Source organism: Pelophylax lessonae (assembly GCF_965119305.1).
Source record: "Pelophylax lessonae genome assembly, chromosome: 1".
Classification (NCBI taxonomy): domain Eukaryota; kingdom Metazoa; phylum Chordata; class Amphibia; order Anura; family Ranidae; genus Pelophylax; species Pelophylax lessonae.
Genome location: NC_138768.1, coordinates 58,961,672 through 58,975,960, shown reverse-complemented (window position 1 = coordinate 58,975,960; position 14,289 = coordinate 58,961,672). Strand labels below are relative to the sequence as shown.

At 43.6% G+C, this 14,289-nt stretch overlaps 1 protein-coding gene across 1 annotated transcript in view; it reads left to right on the top strand.

The window, feature by feature from the left end:
* Positions 1-14,289, top strand: part of MBD2 (methyl-CpG binding domain protein 2) — a 145,159-nt gene that overhangs the window by 130,671 nt on the left and 199 nt on the right. The window lies entirely within an intron of this gene.

The following is a 14,289-nucleotide window of genomic DNA, read 5'->3' as shown; positions in this document are numbered from 1 at the left end:
TATATATTATGAATTTGTGCTTTATTATGTTGCTTACATTGATGATTTTACCATGTTGTCATTATTGGATTTTAAATTATATATGATGATGTGCAATAAGCTTGTATTTTTTTTAACATTTGGTATGTGTCTCTTCAAAAGTCCCGTGGGCCATTTCCTCTGTTTTTGTATTACATATGTGGTGTCATCTATAGTTGTGCCACAAGATGGCAGGCTGGAGCAATTTTTGTAAAAGGCTTATTTGAATTGAAAGCCCAAAGAAGAGGATGGCTGTAAAGCCTCTGACATGGTTATAAGGTGTGTTCATTAGATAGTGCTCATTGTTTAAAGGTGGACTTGGGCCATATGCCTGCAAACTGTTTAATGTGTCAAAATATTTGCATTACTGTTTGGTCACTTTTGCAATTGGCACATCCATGCCATATCTGTATAACCAGGAGGATGGGAGGAACTGCAGGAACCCGCAGTGGATTTGCAGGGTCACCGCATCACATATATGTGAACCTGCACTCAGTGCGATGCGGGGACCCTGCGGATCCACTGCGGGTTCCCGCATGGCATTCAAATCGCAGGCAGCTCACACTGCCATATGCGAATCGCTGGGGGTGTCAATACAAAGTTAATGACACCCCCAGTTCAGTTCGCATATCACAGTGCAAACTGTCAGTTCAGACATGAATCGGATCGCATTAGTGTGAACCACCATGCAATGCGATTTTGCTGCGGACCCAAGTGTGAACCGGGACTCATGGCTGCATATGAGATTTTTAGTGATTTGGTTTAGATGTACTTTTTCCTGCTTGAAACAAATAGTAAGATTTGATTCATGCAGCAGTAAAATGGGGTGCTTGGTAGTCATTTCAGACAAGAGGGCTCATTAATGGGAGCTTTAGTTTCTGAAGTGCCACCCAAGTGTTTCTCAGAGAGCATTTGACATACAGTGAGAAGACATTGTATTGCTTTAACCCCTTGATCGCTGCACTAGTGTGCCTTAACCACTTCAGCTTCAGCGATGTACCCGTATGTCAATAGGGCTGAAGGAGTTATGCCAGGATGAAGCCTGCAGCTGCAGAACTCATCCTGGTATCTTATTTTTTTTCCTGCCGGGGATCCTCTTTAATTTAAAAGCAATCCTAGTGACTAATTAGCCACTGGATCACTTTTACAGGCGGCTGAGTGAAGTCCTCCCCTTCCGCCTCCTTCCCGGGCTCTCCTGTCAAGCCCGAGGCTGCAGCTGGCACTTACGGCGGCTGACCATAGAGATGACGGAGGACCAGAAAGTCCCTGATCATCTCTATGGTCTAAAGCCTCGTACACATGCACCGATTGTTGGCCGTAAATTTTCGGCCAACGTCCGATCGGCCGATTGTCGGCTTGTTAGTATGATGCTTCCGACAACCGACTGCGACTTTTCGGCCGAACAAAATCTGGTGTGCATGCTATAAAATTTTGGTTGGCCGTCAACAGAACGGCCGATTTTCGTCAGTCAGTACAGATTTCGGCAGACAAAAATCAGATGAGCAAGACTGGGCATGCTCAGAGAAGAAGAAACACACAGAAAGTAAACCATCACATGACATCATTTCTGAAGTTGGTTGTTGTTGGCCGAAAAAATTTGTGTGCAGTCTAGAGCACATTTCAACCAACACAACACTGGACAAAAGTCGGCCAATCGGTCGGCCAACAATCGGCGCATGTGTAAGAGGCTTAAGAAACCATAAGCGCTGAGTATTTTTTTACCAGCCTGTGAAAGCATTGGATCAAACCCACCTTGGTTTGATCTGATGCTTTAGAGGGTAGAGGAGAGATCTGAGGTCTAATAGACCCCAGATCTCCCAGTAAAAAGTACCTGTCACTGCCCATGCTATCACAATGGATGTTGTTCATCCCTTGTGATGGAAATAAAGTTGATTTTGAAAGAATTAAAGAGAGTGTAAAAATAAAAAAAATGTAAATAAATAAATAAAATTAAAGCAATCCCATCCCCTCGTAAAGGGGAAAACATACATAGGTAAACAGTGTTCACATCACACATGTGAGGTATGGCCATGAACATTATAGTGAGAGAAATAATTCCAGCACCAGACCTCCTGTGTAACTCTAAACTGGTAGCCTGTAAAGACTTTTAAAGCGTCATCTATTGAGTTTAAGTATCGTATTTTGGAGCCATTTCACGAGCGTGCAGAATTTTAAAGCATGACATGTTCGGTATCTATTTACTTGGTGTAAAAAAAAAAAAAAAAAAAGTTGGGTATAATGTGTTTTTGTGCATTAAAATTCACCAAAGTGTATTTTTTTTAAAATTGCATTAAAAAAAAAATAAAATGCCGCGCAAGTATCGTGTGACAAAAAAATTGCAGCACCAACCTTTTATTCCCTATAGTCTCTGCTTTAAAAAAAAAAAATATATATATATATAAAAAAAATGTGTGTGTATATATACAGTGTGTATGTATGTATGTATGTGTGTGTGTATGTATATATGTATATATATATATATATATATATATATATATATATATATAATGTGTGTGTTTTATGTGTGTGTGTGTGTGTATATTTATGTATGTGTGTGTGTGTATATATATATATATATTAGTATGTATATATATATATAGTATGTATGTGTGTATATATAATGTGTGTGTGTGTGTGTGTGTGTGTGTGTGTGTGTGTGTGTGTGTTTGGGGATTCTAAGTAACTTTCCAGCAAAAAAAAAAAAAAAAAGTGCAGATTTTTAACATGTATGTGAGAAGTATCAGAATTTGCCTGGAACTGAAGTGGCTAATTGCATGCTGTTGCAGGGCACTTGTAAAGCATCCCCACACACTTGACTCTGTCATGTTCAGCAGGGGCTACACTCGCCAAACGAGACAGGGGGTATAATTCCTGCCGTGGCTACTGCCTCTGCAGCTAATAGAAGTTGCAGTCAGAGGACCGTAAAAGTGCCACTCATCCGTGGGGTTTTAATGCCCCCAACCTCCTGTGTGAATGACCCCCTAGTGATGGATGAGATGTGCTGGATGGCTCAGTACATGCTTGCCCAGTTGGCAGGTAGTGTAGTGCTGCAGAACATACATTCTTTGCAGTACCCACTGTTGACTTGCTCTCTCCAGGAGGATACTGTCCCAACCAGTGTCAGGACAAGATCCCTGTCATGTGGCCCTCACACTCAGTTTTGCAACCGGAACTGCATTCCACCACCTCCAGCTCTCACCCTCTGCTGTCACGTGTAAACACAGAAGCCTTCTGTGTTTTCAAGGGAAAGCTTTTCCATCAGCGGCTCTCGGATCTAACGGATCCATGTGCACACTCATGGCAGGGCACAGCGGGGACAGATCTCTAGAATCTGAGAGAGAGAACGATCTCCCTGCAAGGCGAGGCAGAGCCGCCTACACAGGGAGGTACTAGAGCCTGGCCACGTAGGAGAGAGAGATGTGAGAATGCTTTGTGGGGGGGGTTGCACATTGTGCTTAGCGCACCCCTCAAGCCTGCACTCTGTACACAGCACACCCCTGAACTCTGTACTATGTACATAATGAACTCCTGAAGCCTGCACTCTGTATATAATGCACTCCTGAACTCTGCACTCTGTACATAATGCACTCCTGAACTCTGCACTCTGTACATAATGCACTCCTGAACTCTGCACTCTGTACATAATGCACTCCTGAACTCTGCACTCTGTATATAATGCACTCCTAAACTCTGCACTCTGTACATAATGCACTCCTGAACTCTGCACTCTGTACATAATGCACTCCTGAACTCTGCACTCTGTACATAATGCACTCCTGAACTCTGCACTCTGTACATAATGCACTCCTGAACTCTGCACTCTGTACATAATGCACTCTCGAACTCTGCACTCTGTACATAGCACACACCCCTGAACCTTGCAATTTGGGCATAGGGCACCCCTGAACCTTGCAATTTGGTCATAGGGCACCCCTGAACCTTGCAATTTGTGCATAGGGCACCCCTGGACTCTGCACTCTTTAGTGCACATAGATACAACCTGCCCTTTGAGGGCAAGCATACTACGAATGCGACCTGTGATGAAATTGAGTTTGACGCCCCTGCCCTAGGCAAAAAGACCAAAGTTTAACTACTTCAGCAGCATAGGTTGCAGGACTTACCCTTTTCCACCTCTCTTCTACTGAAGAGCCCAAGGTGTGTGCCTCTTCTGCCTACCCCTTGACCTGGGCCTGGCCCCAACAACTCCAGCGCTGGGCTCTTTTACTTCCAGCAAGTGAGGAGTGAATTCTTATTCTCTGAAATTGCTTCTCTGAAAGTTGTGTTGGGTGTCGTAAGCCCACTCGGCCCTGTATAATATCTTTAGAAGCAGATGTCTTTTATGTGTGCGCTCTGTTCTTCTGAGCAAACGGTTATGTTCCGTGATAAGTCTTGTGCAGCGGGAGCTTTGTGCAAAGAATCTCCGAGGCATTCCTCCCCTGTTCCGTCAGTTGTTTTTGCGTACCAAAGGTGGCAGATTTATTCCGCTTGAATGCAAAGAATCTGACTGTATTACTTATAAACCCGGTGGAATTGGAAAGTTTTATGTCCGGTGATCTGAGAGGACAATAAAAAGGCTGTAAAAATGCTTTTGGGTTGAAGAAAAAAATCTCCCAGTTGTCATCTAAATAAAGAGATATTATTCTGTTGAAAGTAAATGTTCTCTGCTCCAAACAAAACTTTTACTCAGGAAAGACAGGATCTTCTGCGAAGGAGGACACATTGCAGGTAGGTATACTATGGGCAGCAACAATATTCCTGCTGTATTCCTATTATCAGGTCACTATGGAATCATACACAATGGGCATTTACACTCACCGGCCACTTTATTAGGTACACCTTGCGAGTACCGGGTTGGACCCCCTTTTGCCTTCAGAACTGCCTAATTCTTCGTGTCATAGATTCAACAAGGTGTTGGAAACATTCCTCCAAGATTTTGGTCCATAGTGACATGATGGCATTACGCAAGTGCTAAAGATTTGTCAGCTGCACATTCATGGTGCAAATCTTCTGTTCCACCACATCCCAAGGGTTCTCTATTGGATGAGATGTGGTGAGTGTGGAGGCCATTGGAGTACAGAGACCTCATTGTCATGGTGAAGAAACCAGTGGTGAGATGATTGGAGCTTTGTGACACAGTGCATTATCCTGCTAGAAGGAGCCATTAGAATATGGGGACACTGTAGTCATAAAGGGATGGACATGGTCAGCAACAATACTCAGGTAGGCGTTGGTGTTTAAACAATGCCCAATTGCTTCTAAGGGGCCAAGAAAATATCGCACACCATTATACCACCACCAGCCTGAACTGTTGATACAAGGCAGGATGGATCCATGCTTTCATGTTATTTACACCAAATTCTGACCCCACCATCTGAATGTCACAGCTGAAATCGAGACTCATCAGACCAGGCAACGTTTTTCCAAAAATGTTGGTGATCCTGTGCGAATTGTAGCCTCAGTTTCCTGTTCTTAGCTGACAGGAGTGGCACCCGGTGTGGTCTTCTGCTGCTATAGCTCCTCTGCTTCAAGGTTCGATGTGTTGTGTGTTCAGAGATGGTATTTTGCATACCTTGGTTGGGACAAGTGTTTTTGAGTTACTGTTGCCTTTCTATAATCTCGATCCAGTCTGTCCATTCTCCTCTGACATCAACAAGGCTTTTTCTTCCACACAACTGGCGCTCACTGGATTTTTTTTCTCTTTTTCGGACTATTCTCTATAAATCCTAGAGATGGTTGTGCATGAAAATCCCAGTAGATCAGCAGTTTTTGAAAAACTCAGACCAGCCTGTCTGGCACCAATACCCATGCCACGTTCAAAGTAGGGATGCACCGATCCAACTTTTTTGGAACCGATACCGATATCTGGCGTTGTAAAATTGCCGATACCGGAACCGATCCGGAGCTACACACAAAGTATGCGGCTGCAGTACAGAGCAAAGTCGCTGCTTCCTGTGTACGGCTCCTCCATTCACAGGCCGAGTGCATCTGATATCACTCCGCCTGTGAGCCGGGACTATACAGGAAGTAGCGGCTCACATTCCATACTACTACTACACCAAGTAAGAGATGGCTGAGCCGTTACTAAGCAAAAACCGGATCGGCCAGTGGATCGGTCAATGTTACCAATCCACCGATCCAGCAAAATTGGCCATATCGGCACCGATATCCGATCCGAATATCGGATCGGTGCATCCCTAGTTCAAAGTCACTTAAATCCCCATTCTGATGCTCAGTTTGAACTTCAGCAAGGCGTCCACCACGTCTAGATGCCTACATGCATTGAATTGCTGCCATGTGATTGGCTGATTAGCAATTACCCAGAATACAGGTATTCTGCATTCCAGGCATATGCCCCTGAACATAAGTATAGCATCCAACCACCGCATATTTCAGCCTCTCATAGATTTTGATAGGCTGTGAGCAGTGGGGCTGCACCCTTGCCTCCCGGGCACCTGAAAACTCCGTGATTTGATGCATGTGAACTAAATGCCCAGACATGGGTGGTATGCTGCAAAGCTCCAGGTAGATGCATATGATTACTGCTTAAAGTGTTCACCTTTTCAGAAAATAATTATGCTGAGCTGTCAGTATACATGCAGCTGGTCCAATGTATGGGGATTTGAAATCCCCGCTTTTCTCCCCCCTCTTTGTGCAGCTCTTCTGGGACAGACCAGAGCGATTCAATGTGCAGGCGCTGAGCAAAGGTTTAGGTTGCTAAACAAAGGAAACATTTTGAAAAAAGAGAGGTGTTTTTCTTCATTGTATACATTTTGTAACATTTTGCAAATAAATAATATTGCTTCATAAATTTAAGGCAAAAATGTATACTGCTACATTTCTGTGATGAAAATAGCCTAAATCAGTGTATATTTATTTAGTCTGTAGGAAAGTTAGTCCACAAACTTTGATATATATATATCTATATCTATATATCTATATAGATATATATATCTCTGAAAATGAATCAATCTTGATGTACTGATGGTCTATCGAATTTTTGAGACCCGAAAACGGCAGGACAGTACAGATATCCCCCAAATACCCCCGCTTTGAAAAGTATACAGTCCAAGGAATTTAGTAAGAGGCATGACAAGTTTTTTAAAGTTGTAATTTTTTTCACAATTTTTTGGAAAATGAAGAAATGTAAAAAAAAAAAAAATAGTTTTATTTCACAATTTTTAAAAAAAAATGGTTTACATCCGGTCACTAGTGCAGTACAGAATCCTCCTATAACTGGTGTGGTGGTGACTGGTGGCCGTACGTAGAAAGCGTAAATAACATTTTGTTTTTACATACTGTGAGCAGAACACTACAGTGTTGCCATAGTAACACTGTACTACTCTGGGGAGGCTTTTTTTGTAATTTTTTTTTTTTTAACATACTTAAATTTGCACTGTTCTAAACAACCATTTTTTTACTGAATAAAATAGATTCAGTGTGTATTGTGATTAGCTGTGATTGGCCACAGCCAATCACATGGTGCAGATGGGCTGTGATTGGCCTTTGTCTGTACCATGTGATCAATCACAGAGACCATTACAGTAGTACACAATGAATGGCATGAATTTAAAGCGGAGTTCCACCCCCCCCCCCCCCCCCTTAAAAAGAATACAAGTCAGCAGCTACAAATAATGTAGCTGCTGACTTTTAAATAGTAGAACTTATCTGTCCAGGTAGCCCGCGATGACTGCACCAGAAGCCGATTTACGTATCGGCTCTCGGGTGCCGCCGCCGCAATCCAGAGTAAGGGAACCCCGGCAGTAAAGCCTTCCGGCTTCACCGCTAGTTCCCTACTGCACATGCGCAAAGCGCGCTGCGGTTTGTAATTAGCCTGGTGTTCCGTGAGAATAACCTACCCCGTGAGAAATGCCTACCCTCATCACTTCCTGCCAGGAACAGCTGAGCAGCACAGCAATGCGCATGCTCACAGCCCCAGATACGTAATGGAACAGCTGAGGAGCTGACTAGTGCGCATGCGCACTAGTATGAAATGATCACGGTGTTCCGTGTAAAAAACCTACCCACACGGCGGTTACATTAAAACAGCTGTGCTGCAACATGAGTCATCTCCGCTCCTATCCCTGTCACTTCCCTGATCTTGGCTAGTAAATATAAAAGCGGCTCTCGGCTCCGTGATTTATCTTTTCATATACCCGCCGCCACTTTTATATTTACTAGCTGAGATCAGGGAAGTGACAGGGATAGGAGCGGAGATGAGTCATATTGCAGCACAATTGTTTGTCAAAAACAAGTACCCGTTCCCCCCTCCCCCCTGAAAGGTGCCAAATGGGGCACTGGAGGGGGGGGGGGGGAGGAAGCAGATCAGCGGAGTTCCACTTCCAACTCCGTTTTAAGCCATTCATTGTGTACAATTGTCTTGTAATCCACTGTAATTGGTCACAGCGATCACATGGTACCAGCAGCGGGCCAGTACACTGATGTGTGATCCTGGGAGGACGTCCAACCAGGATAATAGGGCTCCCGCCTGGCCTATTGTAAGATGAAAAAAAAGGGGTTAAACAATAGCATAGCATTTCCTTACAAATTAATAAAAATTGATTGTTAAAAAACCAATAGCATAGCAAGGGAATCTGATTTATCAAACCTCTAATACACACCATGACCAAACAAGCCCTATCCATACTCAAGTTATGTAACTCTGGTTTCCTCCCAAAATATGTTGGGGACTGGATTCATGGCTGCTCTACGTACATAGACTATAAACCCCGTATTCCTTGAGTAGTAACTTTTCTCCCCTTCTAGAAAAAAAAAAACTACCCGTTGTATAACCTCTTAAACAATGGTTTAGCAAGGGACTCTGAATTATCACATCCTTATGCCATGACCGGAAACCCCCTACCAAAACTAGAATTATACAGCTTGGTCTCCCACCCGTGTTTTGTATGTATGTTGATACACAATAGAACAGTGCAGAGCTGGAATCACATTAAATCACATAGTTGACACAAAAAGGTCCATGCAAGACCCGTGATTGAAAAGGTGCTCAACACTCCTCTTGATTAGGGGTAACCAGTGTTCCACAGTGCAGGTGACCTCCACCACATAGATTAGCCTCTCACCTTAAGGACCTGATATACAGGCATATGACCCCACTCTCAGGGTACAGAGTACAGGAACACTCATGAATAGGAGTACCAGCAGGAAGCAATGGTGTATGGAAAAAAACCTCAGGGATACACTGATCCAACTAGGCACTCACCACCAGGGCAACCAATCCTCTCCCAAGGCACACGCAGTGCCCGATATCTCTGCTCTCCTCAGCACTCCCGCTCTGTCTCCCGTCTTGCTGTCAAACCTTGAGTCCAATAATAAATGAATAGTCTTTCCTTTCCTCCTCTTCTGGATAAACCCTGACCTCTCTGACTCCCCCACTCTTAAAACAATGGCGCATAGCAAGGAAATCCGATTTATCAAATCCACTAACGCCATGACTAACCAACTCCTGTCCTTAGATTTGGCTATGGAAGTGTTCCCCTTTTTGAACCCACAGCTCGTTTTGTGTTCCTACAAACCAAATCTTACAGTTTTTTCTTTTGCAGAGAATTTTCCCAAACAGATTGGAGTAATCCGCTAGATACCCTTCTACAGAGAGAGCTGTTGTACATGGTGTAATTTTAGTGATTATTACATGCAATGCATTCCTTTTGCACACCATTCTGGAATCAACCATATGGTTAGGAGCTTGCTGCAATGACTCCCAGTTGGTCAAGGTAATAAAATATGGCCCTAACACACCGACAAAGTTGTTCCAATGTGCAGAGGTCTTCTTTATTGCATGATAACATGAACAACATTTTGGAACCATGCAGGAACCCTTCATTAGGCATGTGATCGAGGTTTGCACTTTGAGACCAGCTTGTCAGTGTGCTGATGACATATCTTATCCATCTTAACCTCCCTGGCGGTATGATTGTTTCCGATTTTAGGTGCTAAAAGCAGTACCATTATTTTGCATGTAATTCTTAACGAGCAGCCCAAACCAACTATTTACATATCATTTTTTTTTTTTTACTGTGCGTTCTTCTTTATAACCTCTCGGGTATGATAAAGTTTGAAACACAAAATAATAAATAATATAATAAATAACTATAAATAAGTAAAAATATATATATATATATATATATATATATATATATATATATATATATGTGTGTATGTATGTATGTGTGTATGTATGTATGTGTGTATATATGTGTGTGTGTGTGTATATATATATATATATATATATATATATATATATATATATATATGTGTATATAAAAAAGTACAGTAGAACTGTAGGAAAGGGCAGTGGGGGGCACACTAATGTGAATTTATTTTATTTTGTAATATATCAGTGTGTTTGGTGTGTTTTACTATTTGAATTTGCCGCCGGTTCCACACCCCTGCGAGCGGCACGTTGCAGGAGACGGAAGCCGGGGCTCACAGCATCGGGAGGAAGATCCGGCCGCCGTATACTGCAGGGACACATCGCGGGATCCTAGCGACAAGGTAAGCAACCTCTCTACCAGGATCCAGCGATCCCCCTAGCGGTACCCCGAGTGTGGCTCTGGGTTACCGCTAATGGCTCTGAAATTTCACCCCGAGCCACACTATGGAATACCACTAAGGAGGTTAAAGTGGAACTAAACTTTCCTCTCCTTTACAACAAAGGAAGATGGCATCTTTGCCTCTGATTGATCTCCAGTTGCCATTGTTCTGCACGTGTGATCCGTTATGACACCAGCCATTTGATGGCTTCACAGTTTGGTTGGGAGCACAAATAAATGTGACAGCATTCATGGCATGCTTGGAATGTAACTGTTTTGTGAAATCAATATATTCATGGGCTTAGTTCCACTAATATTTGAAACCAACTCATGATTGCAAACCCTTACATATACCCAGTGAAGTGACTGGCCTCAGGTGATACACTGAGATGAAACAAATTCTCCTACATATGTTTTACCTGTTTATCTGCAATCTTCTCTTTTCTACATCCGTTCAAAGTGCTGAATTATAAAGCTTGTCTGAGAATTTGGAAAAAAAGGGGGAGGCGAGCTGAAATCACCCACTTTAGAGCTTAGTGAGCCCCCCCTGCACACAGGAACAGAGCTTAGGCTGTCAATATGCTCGACCTGACAACTTTTTTCTCTTGGTGTCAGTAAAATTTGTCAGAAGTGGTTAATGCAGATAGCAGAGGAACGAAGCAGCAGACAAGTAAACACTGTAGAGGGATAAGCTTTATTTATATTTCATGTCTGAGGTTTACAACCACTTTAAGCGAACCTGTATTTTTCTCCTGCATGGGTGAAGCCCAGCGTTATTTTTAGTTAAAAATTGGCAAGAAAATGGCAATGAGAAGCTTAGATGTAGGCAAAACTGTCAAACTATAAGGAGAAAATGCAAACTAATAACTTTGCTGTTTGTAAAATGGCCCCCATAGTTATCAGACTCCCATCTCCTTATCTTGCCTTGTTGTGGTATATTTCCGAATTGGAGTTTGTAGCATCCATGTATCACACTGCACAGTGTGTGTCGGTGGTTTACAGAGAAGCGCGTGCTCATTAGTATTTAATGCAGGGAAGTCATTTAATCAATAAGTTAATGGGGTTTGGCCAGCGCTACAAATCTCTCTTGAAGGCGCCGTTTTGTGCCTCTCCTGCGCTGCCAAGAATCCAGGCTGCTCCCTGGAGCTCCAGTTCACGAGTTTAAATTTTGCGAGTGACTGATGTGTGCATCTTAGCAGTCCGTGCACTCTCTGGGTCTGCTCCAGCGCTCCGATATATCAAGTGTACAGGGGAATGGCAGAGGCTCGCCTTTCAATCACTTCCACAATATCTTGCCTTGCATTAGCTTGCTGATTAGTTTATTTACAGGTCTTTATTGCATTAAAGTGGATCTCCAGCCTTGTGGAATGGTTAAATTAGAAATCTAAGCAGTGATATGGTGCCACCGGAACACGAAGTGATGCAAAATCTGCATAGGAGACACTTTTTGTTAGGTGGCGGATTACAGCTTTTGTTGTTTATTGCTGCCTTCTATTTTAGGAGTTTCTAAAGCCCTTTGCTTACGTGCCTGCATAGCTGCCGTGTGTTACTACGCTGGGAGAAATTAGTGCAGTGTCCAGCCTCACTGCCTACAGCTATGGCTGAACACTGAAGACCTGCATCCCAGGCATTTGGCCTTAAATGCATAGGGCCCTAAACGCAGGTACCACTTGATACTGCGTTTAGCCGCAGCCTGCTATAGAGTTAAAGCGGAGTTCCGGCCTTGGGGGTGAAATTTAGATAAAAATACCCCCGGGACAGTCAGGGCAAGTACATTCCACAATGGATAGCCTCTGAACTGTCCCGGGTCGCACTTACCTTTTTAGAAGAAATACTTACCTTGAAAATTTCTTCTCCAGAGCTGCCATCTCAGGTGTGGGCAGCTGAAGCCAGCGCGTCCTCTTCGGTGACGTTGGAGTCCCAGAATGCCCTGGCCCCGCTCGTCCCTTCCGGTGCAGGTGTGGCATTCCTTCACAGCCCGTTCCCTACTGTGCATGCGTGAAGTGCGCTGCGCTTTGTGAATGGCCTGGCGGTGGGGGAAGAAGGAGGAAGATTGAACTTATGGGGAGTTTGCCATGGCGGAGTCATCCAGAAGTAGAAGCGGTTACCTGTAAACCCCCCCCCCCCGGAAAGGTGCCATATGTGGCAGTGGAAGGGGGAAGGAGGCAAACAAGTGGAGCTTCACCTTTTGGGTGGAGCTCTGCTTATACAGACTTCATCTGCAGAACAAAGTTTATCCCTTTTTAAATGCAGATGAATGAACAAAATGATACAAAAATAACATTGTTACTTTGTATCTTTCTATATAGGCGTCTGCAGCAGTGTTGTTTATAAACGCAGATTCAGACTTTTTGTTTTGACAGCAGCAGCTGCTGCCACCTTCTCTGATTACACAGCAATGCGGACTTTGAATAATCAAGGCTGGTAATTGCTGTTGTGAGGGATTAGCTCGGTGGCGGGTGTGGATGACCCCCTTTGGGGTTCGTTACACAGGGATATAGCCGAGAAGTGGTTGCAAACAACAGTGTGTGGTTTTATTCTTGCAATTTTTCTTCACACAAGTGCAAGCATCAAAACATCAAAAATAAAATAAAACACAAAATAAATCCTTGCCACTGTGGGCAGCTACCTTCTCACACACAGGAACCTACCTACGGAGTCTGTCCCCAACCTACTGTTGGGCAGACTTTGCTGATCCTACAGCAAATAGTCCATTTATTTTTCTCTTCACATAGAAATAGTTCATTGTTTCTTCCCATAGAAAATGTTCATAGTTTTTCTCTCCACATAGAAAACAATCCAAGACCTCACCTTGAGAAGTCTTCAGTCTTTTTATCCTTCTCAGCGCACATCGCTTCAGGATGCATTCACCTGACTGCTCTCCTATCCCCAGCTCACACAGCTTCAGGAGGCAGCCATCTGTAGACTTCCTCTGGACAAATTATAGAGGCCTTAACTTCCTCATTCTGAACAGCTGAAGTCTGTTCAACGTCTTTAGACATTTCTGCTGGCTTCTGCAGCCAACACCCTATAGTAATTGGTGAATTGTCTAAACCAAGCAGAAGTGTGTCTCCCATCTGTGACAACACTCACAGATTTACCTGACTTCCTGTCACACTGTATACTGGGAGTGGGGGTCCCAGCAGCAAGGCAGAGACACATTGGAGGTGCTAAATATGCATTGTGTATAATGATGACATTTGTTGGGGGAGGGTTTACCCAAAGTCTGGACTAGTTAAATACCCAGTTGGAAGACGTTTGTTTGAACGGATTTGTCTTCCCCAGTGTTTGAGGCTGTTCAGCCTTTCTTACTTGCCTGTAAACCTAAGTGTCGGTTCACACTATGGCGACACGACATCGGGGCGACTTGAACAAGTCGCCGTGCACTGCGACTTCGGCTCGGCTTGCACTGACTTCACATAATGGAAGTCAATGCAAGTCGCTCCGACTTCGGCCAAAAGTAGTGCAGGAACCTTTTTCTAAGTCGGAGCGACTTGAGTCGCTCCTATTAGAACGGTTCCAATTGCACAGAATGGAGCACGACTTGTCAGTCGACCAAGTCGCCTGACAAGTCGGAGTAGTGTGAACCGGCACTTAGAGGATAGCAAACCCATTTACTGTTGTATCTTTCTGTATCACTCCCAAAACAATAAATATATCTCGCTACATTTATCTCCTAATTGATTTAAATGATGTATTTGTCTCTGTGGTAGAAATATTC